Source organism: Varanus komodoensis, unplaced genomic scaffold (genome assembly GCF_004798865.1).
Source record: "Varanus komodoensis strain SLA01 unplaced genomic scaffold, ASM479886v1 scaffold8, whole genome shotgun sequence".
In the NCBI taxonomy this organism is placed as follows: Eukaryota; Metazoa; Chordata; class Lepidosauria; order Squamata; family Varanidae; genus Varanus; species Varanus komodoensis.
The window spans coordinates 18004642-18031600 of NW_025336481.1; the positions used below are offsets into that span (position 1 = coordinate 18004642).

A 26959-nucleotide genomic window follows, 5' to 3' on the forward strand; every position below is an offset into this window, starting at 1 on the left:
GCACGCACCCCCGGCACCACCATTCCGGCCCACGCCCAGCACCGGCACCTTTCAAATGGCCCCCTGGTTAAAAAGTTTGAGGACCCCTTACTGTGAAGCCACTGTTCACAGAACTATTAGTCATAGCAAAAATCATATGGGCAACATACTAAAAGAACCCTATCCTCCTCCACATAGGAAATTATTATTAAAATATTTAGAACTTGTGGAAATATATAAGCTCAAAGTACATCCCCATAAAAGGGAAAGCACACAATTGCCAAATATTATGTAGAATAAGTAGTATTATTTTCCTGAACATGGAATAAATGCTGTGGACATACAAAAGTGTATGCATTTTATAGTATATTTATAATAATAATTTCTATGCTTTTCATTTCTCTTTAATGGTGTATGTAAACGTATGAAGATTTTTTAAAAAAAAGGAATTCCATATATGCAGCAAGACTGACCAAGACCATAAGGTGCCAGATAAAGCTAATGCCAATTTCAGATTTCACAGACCCCACTCCCTTCCTAGCCTATAGTATCAAGAAAAAGGAAGCTATGTTAAGCAAATGAAATATAAGAAGCATGCTCATCTAAAAAAGTAAGGGTTTTATTCTGCTTTGATTCCTTCAATTAACAAATACTACTTCTATTGAACAGAATCCAGTCATGGAAAAATCTGCAATCTAAAAGTCATCAGATAGTTATGAGCATTAGTTATGATGAAGAGTCCACACCTCCTTCATTTATATCAATCTGTTTGAAACTGCTGTGCAAAACTCATCATAACAGCATACATTTCTACAGTGTAATTAATCAGTGGAAAACAACACTCAGAATTCTAAATAACATTTTCATTATTACAGTCTTATAGTCCCACTTACCATTCTTCCTCTCACTTAGTGGGGGAAGATTGGGGTTCCGACCAGGATGCAGGCCCAGGGTCAGCTCGGGCTGCAAGGAGAGCTCCTGCAACTCATTAGCAACAGCTTCACTCTGGGGACTTGGTGCCGCTGAAAGAGACACCAATGTTGTCTCATCTTCATTCTCGCCAGCCCCTCCTCCGTCCAGCCCATTTCCAGCAATGACGGAAGGGGGCAGGCACAGAACACCGGAGAAATCCACTTTGGCTTTCGTGATGGCGATCTGAAAAAAGAGCAAACAAGAGCTCAGACAGATTATTCTATCTTTCTAGAAATGGACTTTTTCTCAACCTATAGCTCTTTCTTTCAGTGACCTGGTTCTCACAGAATAACAAATCGTGGTTTAATTAACCATGGTTTCTTAAATTGTGGGTTACTATGTGTAAACTCCAAACTATGGTGAACCATGAACACCAGCCAAAGTGAATTCATGGTTAGGTTGTGAATTTGCAGGTGCTTACATAATGACTGAATTCACATGACAATCTATCATGGGTAAATATCTATGATATATTATTGGGTCATCCAAATCTACACTGCTCCCTGCAAGGCGACTTATGTTGGGGCAAAAAGTCATCTTGAAAACCCATAGCTAGTTCTCGGTGTTATCTGATATATACTGGGTTGCTATGCCATCAGAACTCAGGGGACCAATTCTGTTATTGTAGTATACTGACTGTGGGAGACAGGGGAGCAGGATTTGTTCAGTTGCCACTATGCATTACAACTCATAGGCACCAGTGAATAATCAATTTACTTTCTACAAGGCTCTACAATATGGAAGTCCAAGCTTACCGACTTAAATCCAATAGGATCTTGAGCAGTGAGGGCGGTGCAGCAGTTAGGAACACAGGACTGAGATTCAGGTGACCTGGGTTCTAGTCCCCTTTCAGCCATAGCACTCACTCACAGTGACTCTGAGCCAGTCACAAACTCTCAACTCAACCCACCTCACATGAGGGCACACCATGACCTTCATAGACTTGAGGCAAATTACCTTTTTGTAAGTTGGACATAATCAGCCAATTTTAAGTATTATTTAAAAACCAAACACAAGCTTGAATGCTGGCAAATAATAACATTGCCAAATGGTACAACCCTTGGAACATGAGTTCTTAAAAGTTAGTTTAAATGATTTAAAAGCCAGCTTACAGAGAACAACACCTGAGCTTAAGTCCAAGAATTAGTAAAACAGTGTTAAAGGGAGAAAAAAAGTTGAGGTTTCAAACAAAAATTTCTAAGCTAGAAGAGGTTCCGGAAAACCACAATCTTATCTGAATGGTGCTGTTTAATAGGTACAGGAAGCATCCATCATGGCCTCCTGAAAACTTAGCTTGCACATCTGAAGGTGAAGGTAGCAAAGAAAAGCATAATGAAGCATGGAATGTGAAAGCATCCAAGAGTTCAACACATTAAGTTCCCAAGGACTGAGATATACTTACTCTACCAGAGAGTACTAAATTAAAATCAACATGCCAGAGTCTTGTGTCCTGTGTTGGTGTGAAGTGGAAGAACATCCTAGAAATCCCTTAAGTAATGTTAAGAGACTCTGATGATACTCTCACGTTCTATACTCTATTCCCCTCTGCCTGTCATTTTACCTATTATTATTATTATTAGTAGTATTATTATTATTTATTAAACATATTCCACAGTACTAGCCTCATAGGGCTCTCTAAGCAAATATTCCACCTGCGCAACAGCCCTGTGCACAAATAAATAAGCTGTAGGATACAGAGTCAATACACAGACTATTCATTTGTAGGTAAAAGTTGTTCTATAGTTTTCTAAAAAGCTAAAATTATGAAGGTACATTTCTAGTGTTCTGTAAGTGTAAACCCCTTTCTAACAGGGGATACACATTACAAATGAAAAGAACAATAATATTATTTTCCAATCATCAGTAACAGAATTATGTGATCCGCTTCACAAAGTTTACATAATAATGTTTAGGAAAAAAAAAACCCAAAATATCTTATACAGATTAAAATAGTTTAAATTTAATGCATTTGTACACTATCAAAATTTGAATACTGATATATTGTTCTGAAATAATGAACCATTACATAACTTAAAATTTAAGTAAAGTTTTCATTTATTGTTAGGTAAAAGGTATCTTTTATTTTCTTCCTTCCATGCAACAGGAATATGTTATAATCAACATCTAATAATAAAGAATGCATTTAATTCATGGCACCACTTCTGAAAATTGGCCAAGTGATTAAAGCTTTAAGACCCAATTAAAAATATCTAAAGGTCTAAGAATATAGCTGCAACATATAGTGCACCTTTCTCCACCATATGTGTCCAGTGGTCAGCAATTTTTATGTTCCAAGACTGATATTTTAGGACAGGATGATGAGAAAATAATTCCCTAAGTAAATGAGAACACTACAAGCATTTCTCACTGCTCTCTGATTCTTTAAGTCAGTTTCTATTTAGAAGCAGTTACCAGGGTAATGGCAATTTCCTACTCATTTAAGAATTGCTAAGCAACTTGAATCAACTAGCAGCAGCAGGTGGCATATGGAAGGAGACTATTTTGGGAGACAGTTAACTATTTTTCTTACATTTAAAAAAGCTATCTGTTACAAGACTCTGGCAGGTGACCAGGAAGCCAAAACAAAATGTAATCTTTGGGCAAAGAGGTGTTAAGTGGATCAAACTTTAAGCCTAGCAGAGAAGGAAGAAAAGCTAATGTTCAGAGGCAGGAAACCTTCTAGATAAACCCAATGCAAAAACACAGAACACTGCACCAAGCTGCTGACAAATGATTAGTAACAGAAAGAAGGTCAATCCAGCTAGTGTTCCAACCAGTTCTCCAGAGTTTGTTATAGTCTTTTCCAGTCTTTTAATTTAATATGCTTGGGATTAAATTTGCAACTCAATACATATACAATGAACATGTTTTACTGCATAAACATAGCAAATTCTCTTTAAGATAACAAATAAAGCCAGATACTCCAATGTGTTCACTTGATATTTTTATGCTTATTATACATGGACACCTGCAAATTTAGAAATGTCTTATTGGATAATATTTAAAGCCATAACCACCTATTGGTTATGGCTTTTCTGCTTAATGGCAGCAAATCATGGTTTAATCAACTCAAGATTTGTCATAGCATGTGTCAAGCACATTCTGAAACTGTTTTCAATATTCAGCCCCTAACTGGGGATAGCTACATTACATCTGAACCAAGGACTATAGGTTAACCATAGTTTAAACAACCCTCAGTTAAAACTGTAGATTAACAGTGGGTTGCTTATCTCACAATTTATCTATAATGTCCAGGTATGAATGACATGTAGTGATGTCCTATTGGGGACTGGATATTCAAAATGGTCATGAAATGCTGCAAGAGGCACTACAGCAATTAAGTGCTGACTACCCCATATCTTGCTACTATTATGTGCAAACCAGATCATTAAAACCTTTAATACAACTTTCCTATACAGGCCTTGAGTCTAGTCTTTTGAATGGTTCTCAACGGGAGAAAAGAAGTGTAAACTATTTCTACATTCAAACTGGATGGACTGGAAGGCAAAACAGTGGCCTCTTCTTCTAACTTGCAATGTAAGACACCAGTATAATGAGGCTAGTACATATCCAGCATGTGTACTGACAGAGGTAAAAATCAATACTGTGATGTCCCAAAAGCAAATAGTACTCATCTTATAGCAGGTTCATGCCAACTGGCCCTCAGACACTTCTAACCCAAAGGTAATTGACTATCAGCCTTCCTCAGCCTGATGTCCTTCAAATGTTTTGGAATAAAGTTCCCATCAGCCTCACCAGCATCAGGGATGAAAGCTATAGTCCAAAACATCAGGACGGCACCTGGCTGGAAAAACTGTTCTATACAATCAACTGAAGCCATCTTGCATAGCTCCATGAAAAGTACAGACTACTAATTATGGCACACAAAAATGTTTTTCCACTCAACATAACCATGTGCCAAACACCAATCAGCACATGTGACAATTATTTTACCATAATTACTTTACAACTATTTTGCAGTGTGGCCAACTGTATCCAAATTGTATTTTCTGCATGCTGAGGGCTGATTTTTGATTGTAGAAAAAAGCATTGTAAAGAATGAAAAGTCATCACCCAGTCTGCATAAAATTCTATGCACATACAGCCCTTAGTTTCACTTGGAAAGACAAAGTATTTCTTTCAACTTGACAAGTCTTCTCATATGATGCAAGAATTCTGTTTAACTAATCACTAGCTCCGAGTATGGCCTTATCTACATAAACAAATACTAATAAAGAAATTGAATATTATAAATATTAAATTACATAGACTAGTCACACACTACTTCAGGTTACAGCACTGCTAATAATTGTACTGTATTGACTGTTAGGACAGCATGTTTGAACACAAGGTCCAAAAACAGGTTACTAACTATTACAGTTTTCTCCTATTTGGATTAGCCCCACAGACAAGTAATAATTGGCATCCTGCATCCATGTCCATTCTTAAGAGTGAAAATAATGATCTGCTAGTCTGCCCTTTCATTCAGGGGAACAGAGTTCACAAAAACCTGACAAACTAGATCCTGACTGACTCCAGGTTTCTTTTTCCAAGTTAGCCCTTTTCGTGGAAGAGTCATTCACACTAAGATTTGGGGTACTCTTGGATGTTCTTTGCATCTTAGTTTCCGTCTTGGCATAGCACAGAGATAGTTTATAGCTTTTACTAATCAAGGGGTATCCTCTGTAGAGCATGGGTCCTCAAACTAAGGTCTGCAGGCCGGATCCAGCCCGCCATGCCCATTTAACTGGCCCACCTCACAGGTGTTGCATTCACTAAGTGCGGGGGCACACACGGGCACACGGCTTGTTCGCGAGGAGGTTGTTTTGGACTAGCTCGGAGAAAACAATCTCCTTGAAAGCAAGCTGGCGCCTTGCCGTGCATGCCTGGCGGCAGCTTGCTCGCAGAGAGATCATTTTGGACTCGATGAGAGAAAATGATCTCTTCACGAGCAAGCAGGAGCCTCACTGTGCACGCACCCAGCAGTAGCTTGCTCATGAGGTCATTTTGGACTCGATCTCCTCTCGAGCAAGCCAGCACCTCACCCTGCGTGCCCCCCACATCCCGCCTCGCCTCACGTGCATGTGCACCCCACCCCACCAGCCCGCACCCCCCCCTGCCAGCACCACCTTGGCAGCCCAGACCCACCACTGGCACCTGTCAACTGGCCCCCTTTAGAAAAAGTTTGAGGACCCCTGCTATAGAGCATTTATTTGGCTGATACAACTGACCATGGAGAGCTAAACAGACTGGCAAATGCAGGTGAAGTCTTCAATAGTTTATACATTACCATTAGAAATTCCAAAGAATAGCAATGAAAGGTTACTCATCTTTCAGTATTTTATTCTGTCCACCCCACCCTTCTCATAGTAGTTCAACTTTCATGAGAGGTCAATAATATAATGAAACTGAGAACGTAAATAGCATCTATCAGAATCCCTATTTTACTCAGCTAAGGTTCTACATTCCTTTCGATTCTTCTTTTTTGTACCATAGCTAGGATAACAGCAAAACCTTAATATTTCCCCATGCTCTGTTTGTCCTCTCCATCTGACAAAGCTGAAACAACACATAGTGATGCAACCTCTTGTAGGTCTGTTACCTCAAGATTGTCCTGGCCCTCAAGGCCAGAGTAAGATTCAGTTAATTGGACTGAATTATCTCAGCTGCATTCCTGTGGGAACCCCTCCCATCTCGCGCAGGGTTTGGAAATGCAACTGTAGTCTGCCTGTGATTGGCCTACATGAGATATTTCCTTAGTTGTCAAGGAGTGGGGCATAAAAGAGGAAGGCTGAAAACAACCCACATATCCCCATCTACCTGGCCAATTTGCTTGACAATCTGAAAGTCAGTAAACCACCTAGCCCAAACAGTATCCAGCCTAGAGACCTCAAAGAACTCAAACACAAAATTACTGTCCTTCTTACCAAAATATTTAACATGTTAAAATCAGCCCATGCAGCAGAGGATTGGAGAATGGCCAATGTAACATCATTGTTTTAAAAAGGGATTTGGGGGAGGGGAGCATCTGGAAAACTATAAGCCAATTCTGGGTAAATTGCTTGAAAGCATTATTAAAGAGAGGGACAAACCCTGCACAAAAAGAATCAACACAGTTTCCACAAGGGGAAGTCCTGTTTCACTAACCTATCATAATTCTTTGACAGTGTCAATATTTTTTATTTATTTATTTATTTATTTATTAAAACATTTTTATGCCGCCCCATTCGCCTAAGCACGTGGTCAGGGACGATCCAAATAGGCATTGTTTACTTGGATTTCCAAAAGGCTTCTGACAAAGCCCCTCACCAAAGTTTCATCAGCAAGCTTAGCAGTTATGGAATATATGAGGGAAAGTTCTCCTTATGGATCATTAGCTGGTTAAAGAAGAGAGAAAGTGGGAATAAATGCCAATTTCTCCCAAAGAAGGAATGTAAACCAGTGGAGTCACTCAGGGTTCCATATTAGGCCCACTGCTTTTTGACCTACTCATAAGTTTGAATAGGTGGCCAAGTTCACTGAGGACACCAAACTGTTTAGGTTGTTTAAAACCAAAATGGATTGTGAGGCGCTCCCAATGAATCTCTCCAAGCTGGGAGAATGGGCATCAGAGTGGCAAATGCACTTCAGTATAAGCAAGTGAAAGTAATGTACATTGGGGCAAAAAATCCCAACTTCCCATCAGCGTGTACTTGATCTGAGCTAGCAGTGGCTGAGCAAGAAAGGGATCTTGGGGTAGTGGTGGACAACTCAATGAAAATGTTAGCCGAGTGCACAGCAAACCCTGGGCTAGGCATAACTAGGAACAGAATAGAAAATAGAACTGCCAAGATCATACTCCCCTTATACAAATCTTTGGTGTGACTGCACTTAGAATATTGTGCACAGTTCTGGTCACCTTACCTGAAAAAGGAAATTGAGTTTGAAAAAATACAGAGAAGGGCAACTAAAATGATCAGGAGGATGGATCAGCTCCCCTATGAGGAGCAACTAGAATAACTGTGGACATTTACTTGAAAAAAGGTGTTATTTCATTCCATTTCTATGCTGCCCCATAACCCAAAGGTTCTCCTCTGGATAAACAAACTTCATCTCTACTTCTAGAATTGTGTGTACATTTTCTTCTAGGTAAATCTCAGTATTACTGATTTATGTATTTTATTTTCTAATACTGTCCAATAGCAGAAGCTCTCTGGGCAGTTTGCAACAATTCAGCATCTTCTACTTGGTCTAATTACAATTTAAGGCTTGAGGACTTAAGAGAGTGCTGGTTCGGCCTCTTATTTCTACAGTGGGGCCTTCACTTCGAACATAATTCATTTCAGGAGGCCATTTGAACTCTGAATCATTTTAAGTCTGAAGCAAATGTTCCCCATTAGAAATAATGGAAAGTGAATTAATCTGTTCCCAGACCCTGAACAATACCCATCCCAATAAACGTAAACAGCAAATACGCATAATTTAAGGTAAATTTAACACAATTGAATTTGAACACCAAATTTATTAAAACTTGAAAACAGTTAATAAACAAGCAACTATGTACAGTATGCACTGAGAACAATCAAGAAGGCATGCAGTTAAAAGGCACTGAAAAGTTTTGAAAAGGCACACATTGAAAAGGCAGAGACACAAGAGATCCTTTCCCAGCAAGAGACGACTTGGGCACACAACTGATGATGTTTACGCATTGACCACATTTTTTTCACTGTGCCTGCAGATCAAACTTAGAAGTGTCTTTCGAACTTTGATTTTATTTTGACTCTAATGTTCAAACTCTGGATCATTCAAAGTTACATTCATTTGAACTACAAGGCACTGAGAGAGTCCTGAGAGATCTGGAAGTTCCCATCCTCAGACTGAGGAGGACACAAAGGGATAATGGCAGTCTACCATTAGACTGCACAGAAATACAGGACAATAAGCCTAATAACCCCATTAAGGGCATTTGGTGAAAATAAATGTATCAAGGAATAAAAGGAGCATGGTAGTTAGAGTCTACTATGACCCACCAAATCAAGCAGAAGATGAATAGGAAACTTTCATTAAGCAATCTGGCAATATTTCAAATAAGTTTGATATGGTAGTAATGGGGAATTAAATTACCCAGATATCTACCCAGAAACAAATTCTGCCAAAAATGGTCCCTCCATGAAATGTTTGACATGCACAGCAGATACTCTTCTTCTACACAAAATGGAGGAAGGAACTAGAGGACTGGTATATTTGACCTGTTACTAACTAACAAGGATGACTTAGTGGATAAAGTGGAAGTTAAGGGCAACACTGGAGAAAAGTGACCACAAAATACTTGAGTTCTTGATTTTTAAAGGAAGCAAAAATGGAGAGTGACCATACACATGCTCTGGATTTTAGGAAAGCAGATTTTAATAAACTCAGGACAATGATAAGGTCTCATGTTAAGTGACACTCAGGAAAAAAGAAGTCCAAGTGGGTGGGAGTTTTTAAAAAAGGAAATTTTAAAGGCACAATAGAAACAATTTAAAAAATGCACAAACAGTAGCAGATGACAGAAGAAACCAGTGTGACTTCATAAAAACAATTTGAGTTGATCTAAAAACAAAGATGGACATGTATAGGAAGTGAAAGGATGGCAAAGCAACAAAAGAAAAGCAGGTGGTATTGCTATTCGTACATGCCAATTCATAATTTGTGTGACAGCTGTTTGCTGTCTATATTTTCTACTGCTAGATTTTTTCCCATGGAACAAAAATAATTTTTAAGAAACATGGTACTGTAACACTGATTGGTAACATAATGAATGGATACAGTACCAGAATCAGATATTTCAAAGCTGCTAAGAAGTGCACATACACAAGTAAAAACATTAGCTTTTTGACATATTAACATTTGTATCTCAGCATTTTCATTTTTTCCCTTAAAATGTAAACAAAAAGTACAAGTTTCAAGTATAAGTTCTGAGGAAAGCTCTGGATTTGAAAATCAATATTGCACATTTTTAAGGTTTTGTTAAATATAATTCCAACATGCAAAAATTACAATCTAAGACACCAGAACAAATTTTATTTCAAAAAACGTACTAGTACTTTTCCAGAAAACCCATATCAGCAAAAAAATTCCATGGGTTCTCAAGTAACACATGAGAAGAAGATACTTTGCTTTAGGCCGCAACTGTAATTATGCAACCCTCTCCACACATATATCCATACAACAAACAAGCTTAATTTATTACTTCCGGATTTGATCAAATGATAGACTGTCCACAAACCAGAGTCCTGAAGAAATGCAAACTATTATTTCATCAGTTAATTTTAATGACATACAGCTGGAAGATATATTTTAAATAGTGACGTACCTTATAGTTCCCACAAATCAGCCCAATTCAGTTCCATGCCAGGAGCTCCAATCACTGCAAGAGAAAGAAAAATCATGCAAACTCAAGCCATATTATCTACAATACTCACTGACATCATCTAACACATAGAGGGACTAATGGGGGTACTTTAGCTTCCCATACACTTCTGATTCTATACTCTGGCTTAGAGATTCATAAACAAGCCCCATGCTTGCCTATTCCTTCATTTTTCATACACGTAGTTTAATAAATTATTTCCTGGTTTAATCCAACTATAGTTTGCCCACAAACAAGGATCAAACCCTGTTTTCTGAACAACACATCATTTGATCATACCAGGAAGTAATAAATTAAACTGCATTCATGAGGTGGTGGGAGTATTTAAAGAACAGCGATTACACCTGCTTTTCCAAATCATATTTTAATAATCATTAGTACAGCTAAAAGGCCACTACTGACTAGCATACCTATTTTCAAGGTACCAATCTGTGCCTCATAAAAAGCCTACTGAATATATCCCTTAAGATGAGGAGACTGATCCCACACTAGGCAGGAGAAAGAGCTCTGAAAACTCACATACTGCATCACATTTCTTGAGGATTCCCACTTGCAAATATCTATGAATGCAGCCATTTAAGCCCATCCACCTATCTGGCAATGCAAATAAAGAAAAAGCTGCATCTTTCTGTTTTAAGTCAAAAATTGGACAAGCATGACTCCATTCTTTTAAAAGAATCATTGAAAGATAATGTCTAAAACTTGAATTTTAAGGCATATAACCTACTTCCACTAATTCATTTTAACCCCAACTCTTTTAACAAGATATCAAGCAACAATATGTTCTGAGCACTACTTCCTCTTTTCCCAGCTTTTAACACACATTACATGAGGTTGCATTTATCTGTACCAGAACTTCCTTCAACAGTTCCAAGCTGTAATACAAGGAGAACTGCACATGCATAATCCATACCACCTGTCACAGCAGGATACACACTGACTCCTCTTAACTACCAGTTTTAATTATCCTCCCTCCTGCCAAGGACAGAGGGAGTCACTCAGTGGCCAGGTTCAAATGTCACAACAAGCAAGGCCAAGGGTTTCTACTGTATGCAGTTTTGTGTGTGGATGCGCATAAAACATGATTAGTCTCAGCATGGTAACTCTCCTCCCATTTACCATTTTCTTCCCTCTCAATCTCCCAGGTGGTATCTCACCAGGCACCTCAGGAAAATACAAGGTTCCTCTCTTTGACAGCCATGATACTGAGCTGATTTCAACCCGCTGCAGCTGTCAAGCAGTCTCTGCTGCACAAACAGGGCTCATGCCCTTAATCACAGCAGAGAGGACAAGGAGCTAGTCAGACACCCTCCCCTTCTCTCCGGAGGGAATTACTTGAGCAGGAGTACTTGCGTAATGCTGGCCAGTGCTGCAGAAAGGAGCAGCACTGCTTGATTCCCCTCATGCCCTTTTGCATTCCCCAGAGTAAAGCACCTCACACATGCAAACAAACCAGTGACAGGGGCAATAAGCAGCTAGGGATTGCACATTGCAGTGGATTCTCCTGCCACTCTCTTTCCTGCTTTATGGCACCAGTCTGGGAATAACTCTGGCAAACCAGAGCAATAAAAGTGGAACCAGTGCTGCTTCTCCCATCACCATCACCCAGTTGCTCCTTGTCCTGAAAGGAGCTTTGCTCTAGCACTTTCTTTTCCTCAGAACTGTCCAGCCAATTCTTCCCGCTTACCCATGAGGTGCATCCCTCTGATGCATGCAAAAAGGTGGCACAGACAATTTCAATTGCAGAGTGCAGCTCCCAACCATGCAGAATCTCATTAGGCTGCCATATGCCTAATGTCTACAAAGGGAAATTATCCATGCTCTTAAGTGTACAAAAGTCACATGGCAATATGATAAGCATTTATCTTACTGGTCTATCACAGGGAAGGCAAACCTTGTGCCCTTCAGATGCTTTGGACTCCAATTCTAATATATCTTGGCCAACATGGCCAATGATTAGGGATTATGCAAGTTTTTTCAAAAACATCTGGAGAGCACCATGCTGTCTACCTATGATGTATCAGGTTTAGAACTGTTAAGAGGTATACTCTTCTCTATCTGGACTATCAATTGTACCTGCTTTAGCCATGTTGGAGACACAGCAATATAATGAAAGCTATCCCTGTTGAGCGAAAATCAACAATAATGAACTAGATGAATGAATGATCTGACTCAATATTTTTATTTATTATTTATTTATTAAAACATTTTTATGCCGCCCCATTCGCCGAAGCCTCGGGGCGGCTTACAACATAGATAAAACAATAAGTTAAAATCCATATAAAATAATCTTAATTAAAACACACATTATAAAATAAGCCGCCCTGGCCAGATAAAATTCAATTGTATTTAGCATTTAAAATGTTGCTTAAATAAAAAGGGCTTAGCCTGGCGCCGAAAAACAAATAACGACGGCGCCAGGCGGACCTCTCTGGGGAGCGCATTCCATAACTTAGGTGCCACCGCTGAGAAAGCCCTTCTCCGAGTAGCCACCCTCCTAATTTCTCTCACGGAGGGCTCCCGGAGAAGGGCCTCTCCCGCCGATCTCAGGGGGCGACTGGGCAAATATGGATGTAAGCGCTCCTTCAGGTAACCAGGACCCAAGCCGTTTAGGGCTTTATAGGTCATTACCAACACCTTGAATTGGGCCCGGACTTCAATGGGGAGCCAGTGAAGCTGACGGAGAACTGGCGTCATGTGAACATAACGTCCAGTCCCCGTCAGCAGCCTGGCAGCTCTATTCTGAACCAATTGAAGTATCCGGACCGTCTTCAAGGGTAGCCCCACGTAGAGCGCGTTACAGAAGTCAAGACGGGAAGTCACCAGCGCATGAGTCACTGTTGCAAGGCAGTCGTACTCCAGGTAGGGGTGCAGCTGATGAATCAGGATGAATATTCTTTTTCATCCTCCAATATGGGCAGGATGACATCACCTTCATGACACAACACACCATCAAATATGGTGACAAAGTAAAGGACAAGAATTTCCATTATTTTTTTCCAAAACAGAACACTGGATAATGAAGCTAGCCCCAATAATTTCCGGAATCTCTGAAAAGGTAATTTCACTCAAATTTATCTCTTTGATTTTATTTTCTTATGCATTATCACTGATGAAATGGGACACAGAGCTTAGTCTCATGAGTCATAATCAGAGCTACTTTCTCATAGTCTTGGTCACTTCCACATCTGCCCATTTCTGTTGTGTTTTGGAAGCACAGTAGTCTTTGGTGAGGATGAGGGACCATACTCCACTCAATATTTCCCTTGCAGCCGCTAAAGAACTCAAGTGATTTGAGGGCATATTAGTTTGGATGCAAAATAGGTCTAAGGGAATGGTTTCTACATACTTGTGTATCATACCCAACTCCTCTTTAAGGATGATTCAGAGTCCACTAACCAGGTATCCCCACAGATAAGAAGCAACTTAAGATGATCCAGAGGCTGATCACAGAGAACCTGCGCCCTCAGGGGAGACATCGAATCAGCCTCTCAAGAGACAAGGTTCACCTTTAGATTTGGAAAGGGATAATGAACTACTACATAGCCCTCAGGAATTGCTTGCTACTCATAAGCAAAACTCTCACGAACAGGATGACTTTCAAAGCACTTCAGATCATCAGCAGCTGAACCATGTATAGACTGCAAGAAGGTAAGGCTTAAAAGTCTGTCTCAGAAAGAGAGTTGCTGAAATAGCATCTATGCATCCATTCCTAATCATGCCTAAGTTCTCTTTGCTGGACCTCCCTGTGCTTGGACCCTTGGATTGCCTTCAAACCTGCTTTTAGAATTGATACTCTGTTCTCTGCTCATACCTGGACTGCCTACTGATCTGACCTAGGAACCAAACATCTGCTGCCATGGCCACACCTGAAACAAAATACTGGGTTGTGCATAACTTCATAAATTTATGAATTACAGAATTATTTTTAAAATCTAACTTCCTGGCAGGTTCTTGTGAAAATAAAGTTTGCAGACAACAGCAGAAAATGGTCCAGAGGAACCTGATGTCTGATATACTGTAAGAGTCTACTGATCAACTCTACGGCTGAAATGTGATATAAAATGTTCAAGTGGAACTTGAAAAAAATGAATAAAAAAGAAATGGAAGGGCTGAAAGAGAATGCTGATCTTCTCAAGCCCCCAAATCTTGTAACAAGTATCTGTCAGACAGGATGTAGGGTTGAACAGATGCTTTAATCATTTCCAGAGCTGTGTGCACCAAGCTACATAATATATATCACACCAGTGGAAAGTTATGGAAGGAAAGAGAGGAAGTTCTCTTTATCCCTACCACCAGAGAAAGTTGCCAGCCTTCAACTGAAAAGCAGCACATACACAGGTAACAGTATATGGGCAAATGAGTGAATCATTTGTAGACCTTAAGGCTCTTATATTGTCTGGAGTTGTACTTTCATTGTATAATTATAAGGACACCAGTGCGCAAAATAAAAATGTGACTAGATTGATTTATTATTTGGTGTATACATTAGACAGAACCACAAATATTTTCCGTATCTGTTTTTCCAGTTACGTGAACTAACTGTACCACCATTTTTTTAAAGGAAGAGAAAATGGGGGAGGGCTCTTCCCCTGAGAACATTACGTCAACTGTAAGAGATGCAGAAATCTTGTCATGCTAATAAACTTCTTAATTCAGTGGAAATGTTTATACATCATTGTTTACATGTTGAGGCCAAACTGTTGCCATTCCAGCAATTACAATGGTTATCTGCCTTCACTAGTGGTGACTCAGAACTAAAGAGTAGTTGAGCAACATGGAAATTCTCCAGCTGGCACTAAGAAAAAGTCTCTGATCTAAGTGCAACAACTGAAGTTTTATCCCTTCTCCCCCACCATCAGCAAAAATCTCTGCAATATGCCTCTTATTACACACTTTCAACACCCAAGTAAATCTACAAGTTGTGATTCTTCACATTGCTTAATATATGTAATGAAATATGCATGTCTAATATTTATGTTGTCTTGAGATGGTGGAGTGGGAAAGAGATTCTGTTTATAGTTTTCTGTATTAAATGTTATAAAAATAAATATAACACTGTTACAAGCAAGTCTCCATACAAAGAATGTGTCTTTAAAGAAAAAATCCCTAAAGACAGCTTAATCTGAGTTTCAAAGCACTATTTTGTCACAGAGAAACCACTATTAAATTTTACTAGAATATGATCTCAGTTCTACACCTAATCAAGACCTTCAAAAAATGAAATGCATGTTTGAATACTAGCATTTCACAAAAACAAAGGCAAAATAGACCATGAAGAAAATGCTCAGCAACACTTGTCAAAGCTCATAAAACCAAGAGCATCCCCACGCTAAGTCAGATCTACTTTGGAAATCATAGAATCACAGCACACTGACCAGCCATGTGAAAGCTCGGATGAGTCGGGGCTAATGAGCCATGGTTTGTGATGACAGTGCCTGGCGTTGCTACTCCTTTTCAAGCATGCGCATGGCCCCTATGTGTGCTGTTATCCAATGCTCGGCTGCTGGGGCACTGCTGGGGCAACTTGGCTCGCATGCCGACAGAGGGTTCTGCTTGCCTGCTGTGGCAAGTGAGCCATAGGTTCGCCACCACTGGCCTGTCCCTACCCTGGTGCACAACCCTAATCCTAATACAGGGGCAAAATACCATTGAAAAGAGGGCGATTTTGAAAAAGACTTCCTTGAGTAGCTGTTTCTGCACAGCTCATCCTTTCTGCCCATTCTAAACACATTCCAACCATCAAAACCATCCCAGGACACCTCATTTTTCTAACCCTAACCCAGTGATGGTAAACCTTTTAGAGACCAAGTGCCCAAACTGCAACCCAAAACCCACTTATTTATTGCAAAGTGCCTACCCTACAATAAAACCCGAAAACAGAGGTTTAAGTTTAGAAAAAACACCTCACAGCCAGTCCAAGCAAATCTATCTCCTTGGCAGCACACTGACCGACCATGCGACCGCTTGGAGGGGTCGCGGCTAATGGGTCGCGGCTTACGATGTCATCGCCTGGCACCACTACACCTTTCTGAGCATGTGCATGGCCCCTATGTATGCTGTTATCTGATGCTCAGCTGCTGGGGCAATGCTGGGGCGACTTGGCTCGCATGCCAACAGAGAGGGTTCTGCATGCCTACTGTGGCACACGTGGCATAGGTTCAGCACTGCTTTATGATATATTCAGCATATAAATTGATAAGACAGGGATATGAAATACATGTTTGCCTATGGGAAACCATTCTGTTTCTCCATATTCTGTCCTACCAGTAGCTTCTTGTCCACTATATGCAGCAGGACAATCAAATGCAGAGGCATACTCATTTCTTTCAGGATGATCCCTACATTTTCATGAGCCATACAGTCAAAGGCTTTCCTCAGTCTATAAAAAAATACACCAATCTTCTTCTGAAATTCTTTGGTACACTACAGTAGCCAACATATATTTGCAGCATGTTCTTCAGTGTCTCTTCCTTTTCAGCTGGAATGTCAGGAATGTCTCTCTATATATAGGGTAATATTCTTTGTTGCAACACCATGAGTATAACTTGACTTGCATGAGAAATCAGTGCAATGGTCCTATGATTGCTGCACTCTTTTGTATCTTCTTTCATGGGAATTGGAATGTATATTTGAACATTTCTATTTTGTGGGCCATTGTTCTGTATTCCATGATTGTTCATGTATTTGTGTTAGGATTTGGACTGATTATGTCTCTGCAGCTTATTGCTCTTGGTATTCTGCCCACTCAATGCTTTGTTCCTTCTAAGTGCTTTCAGAGAAGCTTTCATTTCACTTACTCATATTGCAGGGCTTTCCTCATACGATTCCTTTTTGAAGGAGTCTGTTATCCTTTCATCTCTTCTCTAGAGATCTTCTATATATTGCTTCCACCTTTTATTTTCTTCTGGTCAGATATACTGTCCCCCATTTATCTTTCAGCATTCCTAACTCAAGTTTGAATTTTCCTTTGATTTCTTAAATCTTCTAGAAGAGCTCTCTTGTTTGTTCTCTTTTGTAGTTCTCTTCTATTTCTTTGCATTAGTCATTGTAATAGTTCTTTTTGTCTCTACATCACAGTCACTGAAAAGCTGCATTCAGGACCCTCTGGCTTTTGCTTCTCACCTGTCTTGAGCATCTGTGTTTCCTCAGTCATCCATCTAGGCTTTTCCTTTCTTTTTGCAACAAGAATTGTCTAGGCATTCTTCCCTAATGTCTCTGGTTTCTCTGGTTTCAGTCTATATTTCTTGTTTCTCACAATCTCTTAAATTGAGTAATGGAAATCTGTTCTTTATGTGGACTTCAAATTACTCAAGGATTCTATTTAAGTTGCATTTCGGCACTATGCTTATGTTAGTGATATTCTTTCACTTTATTCATATGTTTTGGAAAAAACTCTAAAAATACTAAAAGTTGGTCTTTTTCTTGTTTGGGCAACAAGAATAAAGCTTCTCCACCTTCTGCTTCCAATTACATAGTCTATTCATGTACTGGTCTTCCAGTAATGTCCATATGCACAGCTGTCTGATCAGCTGCCTGAAGTATGTATTGACAATAAATAGATAGTTGGCTGCACAGAATTCTCTGAATGGTTCCCCTGCTTCACTTCTGACTCCAAAGCAAAATTCTTCTACAACACTGGAGTCAGCTTTACTTCCTACTTCTGCATTCTAGTAATGTATGATTCTCAGCATCATGAAATGCTTTTTTTTCTTTTATACACTTGCATATAAGTTTTCAATTTCTTCTTCCTCAGCATTTGCTGCTGCAGCATAGACCTAAATAATGGTTGCATTGATAGGTTTTCCAAAAATTCTTATTTATATTATGCAGTTAGACTTTGCATTACATGTAGCCTCTTTCTGCCTGTGGTATATCCTGCCTCAGGGCCCTTCTGTTTCTTCTGAGATTGTAGAGTAAAACACTTTTGTCTGTATGACTGACAATGTCTCATCCCAGTCCACTTTAATTTGTTCCTACCAAGTATTGCAATGTTTAAATATACAATTTCCTGCTCGACAGTTTCCAATTTGCCTTGATTCAAACTTCTCACATTTCACGTGCCAATTATGTGTGTTGTGCAGCATCGGTTTCATCTTTGTGTATGTCAGCCAGTAGATTCCTTCTGGCTTTGATCTAACTGCATCATTAATAACACCACCATTCATACTTGTCTTGTTCTCCTCAGTAGCTGGGTGAGTGCCAACCTCGAAGTTCCATCTTTTGGCACTGTGTCGTATTTCATTTTGGATTGTTTCATCATTGGGTTTAAAAGATAACAATATTTAGAGGTGGTTTACCATTGCCTTCCTCTGTGCAGTACTAACTAGACCTACTTCCTCTGCCAGTGTTGCCAAGTAGCTGCCATTCAGGAGTTTCTCTGCCCTTGTCATCATATTCCCAAAGAGGGTGGATGCACCTTAGTATAGTGTCACAGTTTTAACCATTCTGCCTTGGATGACCCTGCTAGAAGATCAGACTTTTCAGAGTCTAGCTTCCTGAAGACACTGTTTTTGGCTTCTCTGACAACTCTCAAACACCCTCACCAAATTAAGGTATGCATCTAAGTGGCGTGATGAATTAAGATACTGATGCCAGAGCTTTTGCTATGGAGTAGTATAGAAATGAAAATAATAATAAATGATGATAATAACCTGGACCTGTAATTCAAGCCTCCAAAGATTAATAATAAAAGCTGAGATCACCCAGCCTATGCCAATTCCATTAATGCTCAGATTGAGAAATTGTGAAGTAACAGTAAAATTTGGAAAAACCTAGACATTTTATTCTAAACTTATTCCTTAAGTCACAAACCTCTCTGAAAATGGTACATTGTTTGAGATACTACCAGCCACTTCAAGCAGGTCAACCTGTCAATGAGGGCTGTTTATTGGGTTTATAAAACCTAGCAAGGAATGGGTTTTATAACAAATGAATAAAACCCCACTTAGTTCGCATCTCTTCCCTAAGCTCTTTAGTCGACTGCTAAAATGTAATGGTATTATCAATAGAAGTCACAGTGAACCAATAGTTTAATACAATATTAACATGCCTAAGCAAACTCTGAGTTCAAACATACCTGCCTTCCATATTTTCCTGTTATGCGGCTGGGAGGAGTAACTTTCCTTCCATATTTTGCTTAACCACAGCTTGATATATCATACAGATTGATCAGCCATAGCAAACGTATATTTGCCTGAAACATACCAACTTCAATTCATGCTTTGTGTACCTGGCTTCTTTCAATTAAACCATAGTTAAAGGAATCTGGATGTAAAAATTAGCAGAACCACAGGAAAAGAGGTGATGGCTACCTACTCTTCCGGCACAAATATTTTACATGTATACTGAATACTCAATCATAGTTTAGTATTTCATTTGCATCCTAAAATGCAGGCCTGGCACAACATAACTTGCTGCCTCAAGCAAGGGAACAGTACTGGCATTACCACTGTCTCCCCACCTGCTCACTTGAAAAGCCTAATCACTTGTCTGGCCAATTTGCCCCTCACTTCTTCACTTCACTGTCTACCAACCCATAACTCATGTACCAGCCAAAGGAATCCCAAAGCAGTCAGCAGAACTACTGAGAGCCCCATGAGAAACAAAGCAAGAGTGGGCAGGCAGGAGAGAATGGCCAGCCAGGCAACTTGACCAAGCAAATGAGGAAAGCATCTCGTCAGCCAGCTGGCCAAATGAGTAGGGAGAGTAGGTGATCAGACACCAGTACACCTAGCAGATTTCTTTAAGAGAACTGTGTCAGTTGCTTTCTTGCTGCAGCAAATGCCACAGTGCAACAGCAGCTGGTGGGACTCTACTGAGACCCTGCTGGAAGTGATGATGGAGGAAAACAGTGGTGGGCTTTCTTGGCACAGTTCATCATTCTTCCTTTTCTGCTTCCTAATATAGGTGCATCACCCTGCATCAGCCTGTAGACCCTGCTAAACTTAATAGCAAACATTAATTATGGTTGGTTTGTTACAAGCCGAATTACATGACATCCCAAAAAATCATTGTACTCTACAATATGAATTATTTCACAAAATTATCCAGCACTAGCAAGATATATTACCATTAGAAACACACAGCTGAAAGGAACCTTTTATCCACTGATTCCAACTCCCCATTCAATGCAGAAAAGTTTAAGTGATTATTCCAGAATTTCCACTACTAGGCCACTGGATACCTTATTGCCAAGGTAAGATTATGCACAGAAAACTTATTCTTGCCTTCATATTGTTTAAAGCAGAATCGGTTCTATCCAAACTGAAACAAGGTTCTTGCGTTGTTTTAAAGCAACCCCTCACTCACCGCTTAACTACACCTTATAGGAAACTTCCAACTCCACTAATCCTGATTGCTACAATGAACCAATTCTTTATAGTTTCCTTTCTCATGGGTTATCAAATGCTAACACATTTTCCAATATTTAATATAGAATTATGCCTAGTTGAAATGCTATTGTAGGAAGAACTGTGGTTTCCAAAAATGACCACACACATTATGAATCTGTGACGAGACAGTGGCACTAGCACATCAAAGGAGCCAATCAGCTTTGAGCCAGACACAGCAGAGAACAACACATATGTTATAAGCTGCACATAAATATTAAAAGCCCAGTTTAAATAGTGAGAGCCCAGTTTTCATTGCTCCAAAGCAGGTAATTTTAACAAAGCAGCATAACAAGTAGTTTTAGTGTGCAGAAAAGAGCTAGTGGGAAATTAGACCAAGATAACTAAAAGGGAGAGGAAAACAGATAACACTATTGGTTTTTATAGTTACTAACAAAGGTTCAATACCATTTTTTCCAAGAAATGCATCAAATGGGACAAAACTTTTAGAACTGTTTTTTATTCAGAATTTCATTCTGAAGATTTCCTCCATAATTATATACTTCCTGGAACTCAGCAAGAATTTAGCATACCTGCTTTCACATTTAACATGAAAAACCATTTCTTCCCTATAGAATACTTTGAAAATACAAACAATATGAAAAAGTAATCTGATTCTTAGGCCTATCAAATTATTGTTCCTTTTGAATTAATGAATTGCACATAACACAATTTTAAATTGCTCAAACAATAAATATACTCATTTATTCAAGTAACTTAAAATACATTTTTCTGAAATAGAGTCACAATGATGGATGACAAACTAATTTAGTTTTCCATGAAGTACTTATAAAAGTATTTCCATAAAAATCAAATTAGTATATATACAGGACGCATTAAGTGAATTCTACCTTTCCAAGATTCAGTACTAAAATTATTAAAAGTTACTGTCCTCTCAACTCCAAAAGAAATTGAACTTTAAAGCAAATATGAGGTAATTCTTAGACAATTTCTGGAAATTATATTACTTTGCCTAATCCTAAAATACACTCAAAGAAAAAGTCCAAAGTAAAGTTTCAAGGGCTTATCATTTTCTCCAATGCAAGCAAAAGGAAATACCGTAAATTTATGCAGACATGTACTCCTCTATACATTATGGCCTAGCCAATGTATCTCTCATGTAATACACACTCAGTATGACTGATTTGAAATAGACTTATTACTAAAGAAGCATGTACAGAATTGCAATCTAGAATAGCTTCATTTAAAACACAAATATATGTTTAACTTAATGTATACTGCAATTAAGAACAAAGACTGAATTCATCATTCATCCTCAAAGTCCAATGCTGATTTCAAAAGAGTAAATGGAAGAGGGAATGTAACATCTGATACGATTGTAAATAACTGAGAGTCAGTGTGGTGTAGTGGTTAAGAAAGCAGCGCTGGGTCTCAGGCAATCTGAGTGGTCCCCACTCTGCTATGGAGCTCACAGGGTGACTTTGGTCAGTCACAGACTCTGTCCAACCTACCTCGCATGGTTTTGTTGTGAGGATAAGATTGAGAGGAGCAAGAGGAGAATTAAGTAAACCTGCCTTGAGTTCCTTGAAAGGAAAAAAGGGCAGATATAAATATAAATAAGTATATAAATATAACAAATAAATAATATGGACAGGAAAATACAGAAAGAAGATCATTTATAGGGTCATAGGGTTGGGTGGTTTGTTTTCCTACTGACTTCTACTTCCAAGGCCTTATGCATGAATACAGGGTGCTGCATCTGCACCTATCAAGTCTGCACTTTTTATGAACTTGCACATACACAGATATACACTATACCAGGAACTAGCTGGTATGGAGGGAAAAGATCTAAAGATCAATCTTTCAGTTTGCCTCCCCAACTTTTCAGTTCTACTTGCTATTTCCTGTTGAAGTAACCCACCAAAAACAAAGCTGCGCTTCAGATGAATAGATGTCCAAATGTTGCATTCTAAGACAGTTTCCAACTACCACAAAATGTTTGTACAACCCCCAACAATACTAGAGCTAAGAGTTTTATTAAAACTAAAAGGAAAATTGAGTCCCAAAACACAACTTTGGATCTACCAGTAGAGGTGCCTTATAATGGACTGAGGATATACAAAGAAGTACACCAAAAGCATATAAACATTTAAATATCTTTATCACATCTTACTGTAATAGCATTAGCAGATACTGCTTTTTAGAAAGACAGTTCTTACAGCAGCTAATTTTAGGGACTAGCAACAAAAGATGTCACTATCATGCCTTATTTGACAGCAAGTACAACAAATGTACTCTCATTTTCTGTGGCTGTATAGATGACCACTGCAGAGTGCTGACTTCACTCATCCATTTCCCTGCAACTCTGATATTATTATCTGTGAAACTGTTAGCGTGGTAGGTTCCTACAATCTGTTTTTCATTTAAAATTTGATCAAAGGTTACATTATGTACTATTCTACCAACTAAAAAGCTGAAAATTCACAAGAATAGGACTGTTAAAAATACATCAAGGAAGACATTTTTCAACTGTTTTTTCAATGAGTGAAGAAAGCCTATGCTGTTTGCTTATCTGGCATCCAATTTGGGGCAATTACCCTCTTTTTCAACTGCCTCACCCCACATCGTTCAAAAAGATCCTCTACATGCAAGAAAGGCTTTCTGGGGTGTGCACATGGCTCCAAGGGATAAAAGGGGGCAGGAAACTCTTTGTCTCTAAACTTCCTTAAGTTAACTTATAATCTATGACAAATGCAGCATAGAGTAAAAGCACACACACAGCAAATGTGAATGCATTTTAAGTTAATTGATGTAGATAACATCAGTTTTTTTAGAATGCTGAATACTACTATTCAGTGCAGAAAAAAAGAAGTTCAACATATGTTTAAATGGCACTTCGAAAAGCTGTTCATTTTAAAGGTACTATAAAACATAGCAAAGAACATTTTCATTATGACAGCAGATGGATGAAGCTATGTCATCTTCCAGTATGTAATAATATTATGCCATTCCTCATCAAAGTCCTTCTAGAAACTCACTTAATTAGCAGACTTTTTTGACTCTAGCTCAGTCACTTGTGAAGTCAACTATCCAGCTATTACTTACAAGGCAGATCCGGGACTCACGCTCACCACTGAAGAAAGGGCATTCAACTTCTTGATCAGAAGCAGAAGAAAAATATAGTTGACAACAGATCATATGTGGGAAATGCTAAGAATAATACCTAGAAAATCTTCAAAGGTTTAAAAGAGCAATACTAACATTAGTAAATATACTAATTGCTCAACTATTTAAGGTAAATTAGCAAGACCCTAAGACAGCTGTAAAACAGAATCCCTGCTGGAATTCTTTCAGCCTTAAAATGCATACAAAAGCCAGCATTCTAAAGCATTTCCTGCTTACCTGTACTAAGCTATTGTTAACACAGTGAGTTGCAATCAGAAATATCACAATAAGAACAAGCGACAGACTACTGTTCAACATATTGTTCACATCAACAAGCATGCAAACTCCTTGTTGCATAACTAGATAAGTACATAATATTGGGTTCAAATTTAGGTATGTGCAACTGGGCTGGAAGAAGCAGGCTCCCCTAATTCCTGCTCCCCACAACCCCTGTAGCTCCCTGATCATGCTACACAGAGGGTCAAGGAATCCTGTCAAATATAATGGGCTATGCAACTTCCACGAATACTCTGTTGTTGTTGTTAAGTTGCGAAGTCGTGTCCAACCCATCGCAACCCCATGGACAACATTCCTCCAGGCCTTCCTATCCTCCACCATCCCCCGGAGTCCACTCAAGCTCACACCAACAGCTTCAGTGACTCCATCTAGCCACCTCATTCTCTGCCGTTCCCTTCTTCTTTTGCCATCTATTGTTCCCAGCATTAGGCTCTTCTCCAGGGAGTCCTTCCTTCTCATTAGGTGGCCAAAGTATTTGAGTTTCATCTTCAGTATCTGGACTTCTAAAGAGCAGTCAGGGTTGATGTCCTCTAGGACTGACCGGTTTGATTGCCTTGCTGTCCAAAGAACTCGCAGGAGTCTCCGCCAGCACCACAATTCAAAGCCCTCAATTCTCCAGCGCTCAGCCTTCCTTATGGTCCAGCTTTCCCAGCCATAAATTGCAACTGGGAAAACCATAGCCTTGACTATACGCACTTTTGTTGGCAGAGTGATGTCTCTGCTTTTTAGTATGCTGTCTAGATTTGCCATAGCTTTCCTCCCCAGGAGCAAGCGTCATGAACACTCTGCCTCCACCCAATTTTCAGGGATCCCCTTTTGTCCAGTCCATGGTCCACTCCCATTCAGTAGGCAGCATTTTCAGGGAGCTGGAGGAGCTGCCCCGGCGAATAAGGGCTAGAAAATCCACTCCAATTGCCCACACCAAAAATTGAATTCATCCATAGTCACATGAAGATTATCTGAGAACTAACCTGGTAAAACCCTCTAGCATCCCTCTTTGAAAGCATACAGAAATACATACTTCACAGATACAGCTGTGATATAGCAAAAACAAAGAGCTATGTGTTACCTTAAATTAGGAGTAGGTAAGCCAGCACCCTCCAAATATTTAAGATTATGACTCCATGGAAAACACTTAGGCATTATGGGAGTAGTTATCCAAAAAACTGCAGAGCATCCATTTTAATGAAAGAGTCCATCAATTGCATGTGAAGAAAAGTGCTCTTCTACAAAGCTTATTCCATAACAAATTTCCTATTCTTCAAGGCAACAGAGAACTGTAGTCTTTGCTACAACATCATAACACATCTACCTTTCTAGTTCCTACCATGTGATGTTGAAATAGGAAGCCAAAGATAGTGTCATCAAACCATGAAACAGAATACTACCCTAACAATGGCTTCTCCAGTCTATGCAGATATGAGATCCCCTTTATTGAATCAATGGATATACAGTAGCTATGGGAAAAAGAAGCAGAAAAGCCTGTGTTAGCTATTAATTTATAAATCTGATATATTCATATCCTGTCTTTCCTCCAAGGAGCCTAAAACAGTACACATCCTCCTCCTCCCTCCATTTTATCCTCACATCAACACAGTGAAGTAGTTAGGCTGGGAGTCAGCAACTAGCCAAAAGTCACCCATGTGAGCTTCATGGCCTAGCAGGAATTGAAACTGGGATCTTAGTCCATGAGTCTAACCACTACACCAATACTGGCTAGCCTCCAGCCAGTTCCATACACGCAATTCCAAGCACAAGATTATCACTGCATGCTTGCAGCAGGGGCTGTTTGTACCCTATACAGCTAATGATCCTGCACACAGATCCCTTCAAAACGCAGTCTGCAATCACAGAATAAAATCGGGAACCTTTCCGTGAGGAAGCTGTATCACTGCGAAATTCATTAATTTGTTAGCAATGCTAGCAACGATTTGTTGCTTTTTCTGTCCTTTTTTCAACCATTTATTCATTGAAGTTGACTAAAACAGTCTAGTAGAAGCTAAGAAAAAACCCCCAAAAGCTTGATTTTGTTGAGGAAGATCAGAGAACCACGTTCAAATGAAAGAATTAAATGATACGACTGAGGGTGCATTACAAGGAAAAGCAGAAGCCTTGAGACTGGCTAAGCAAAAAGCACCGACAAAGATCCACGGGGCAAAATGAGCACCCAACACTTTGCTTATGAAGCTGAGGCAACGAGTAAGCGGGCGAGGGGCACATACCAAAGTCACGAAGACTGAGTAAGAGGCCCACCGGTGTAGGAGGACTCGCAAGGAAAATGGGGGCGGCAGGCACTGGCTCGTTCGAAGCGTTCCCAGAAGATGAAGGGCGCGGTTCACTCGCTGCCCTCACCTCCCGAGCCAAGGAAGGACCGCGGCGCGCCACACGGAGGCCAGGTTCTCCCAGCGGCCGGGACAGCCCCGGTTCGTGCTTTCCAGAGGGGCGGTTCCCTGCCCTATAGATGGAGGGGCCCCTGCGCGGGTGGGGCGACGCGCTGGCACGTTTCCCTCGTGCAAGGCCGAAGCCTGCCTTCCACTCACCTGGTCACGGCGACATCCCAACTGCCGTCAGTCCGCCGTCGACCTTCCGGAAACACCGCCACCCGCCACAGAAAACTTCCCCGAGCATGTAAAGACACAGCCTCGGCGCCGCCGGCTCGGCTCCTCACAGCCACGAACGCTCCCGCCTACCAACTCTGGGAGCCTGAGACCGATAGGTCCCGTCACCAATCAAAACGCGACGAGGCGAATGATCGACATCAAGGTCCGTCAACGGCTGTGGAGAAACTTGGGGAGCTGATGGA

The 26959-nt window shown here is 39.9% G+C and overlaps 1 long non-coding RNA gene across 1 annotated transcript; it reads right to left on the reverse strand.

Moving 5' to 3' along the window:
- Positions 1-997: 997 nt before the first annotated feature.
- Positions 998-26846, reverse strand: LOC123036437. The gene is made up of 3 exons (XR_006417143.1): positions 26697-26846; positions 10286-10339; positions 998-1134 (listed from the first exon to the last, which is right to left on the reverse strand). It is a non-coding gene; the product is annotated as an uncharacterized LOC123036437 (long non-coding RNA).
- Between the last annotated feature and the right edge of the window lie 113 nt (positions 26847-26959).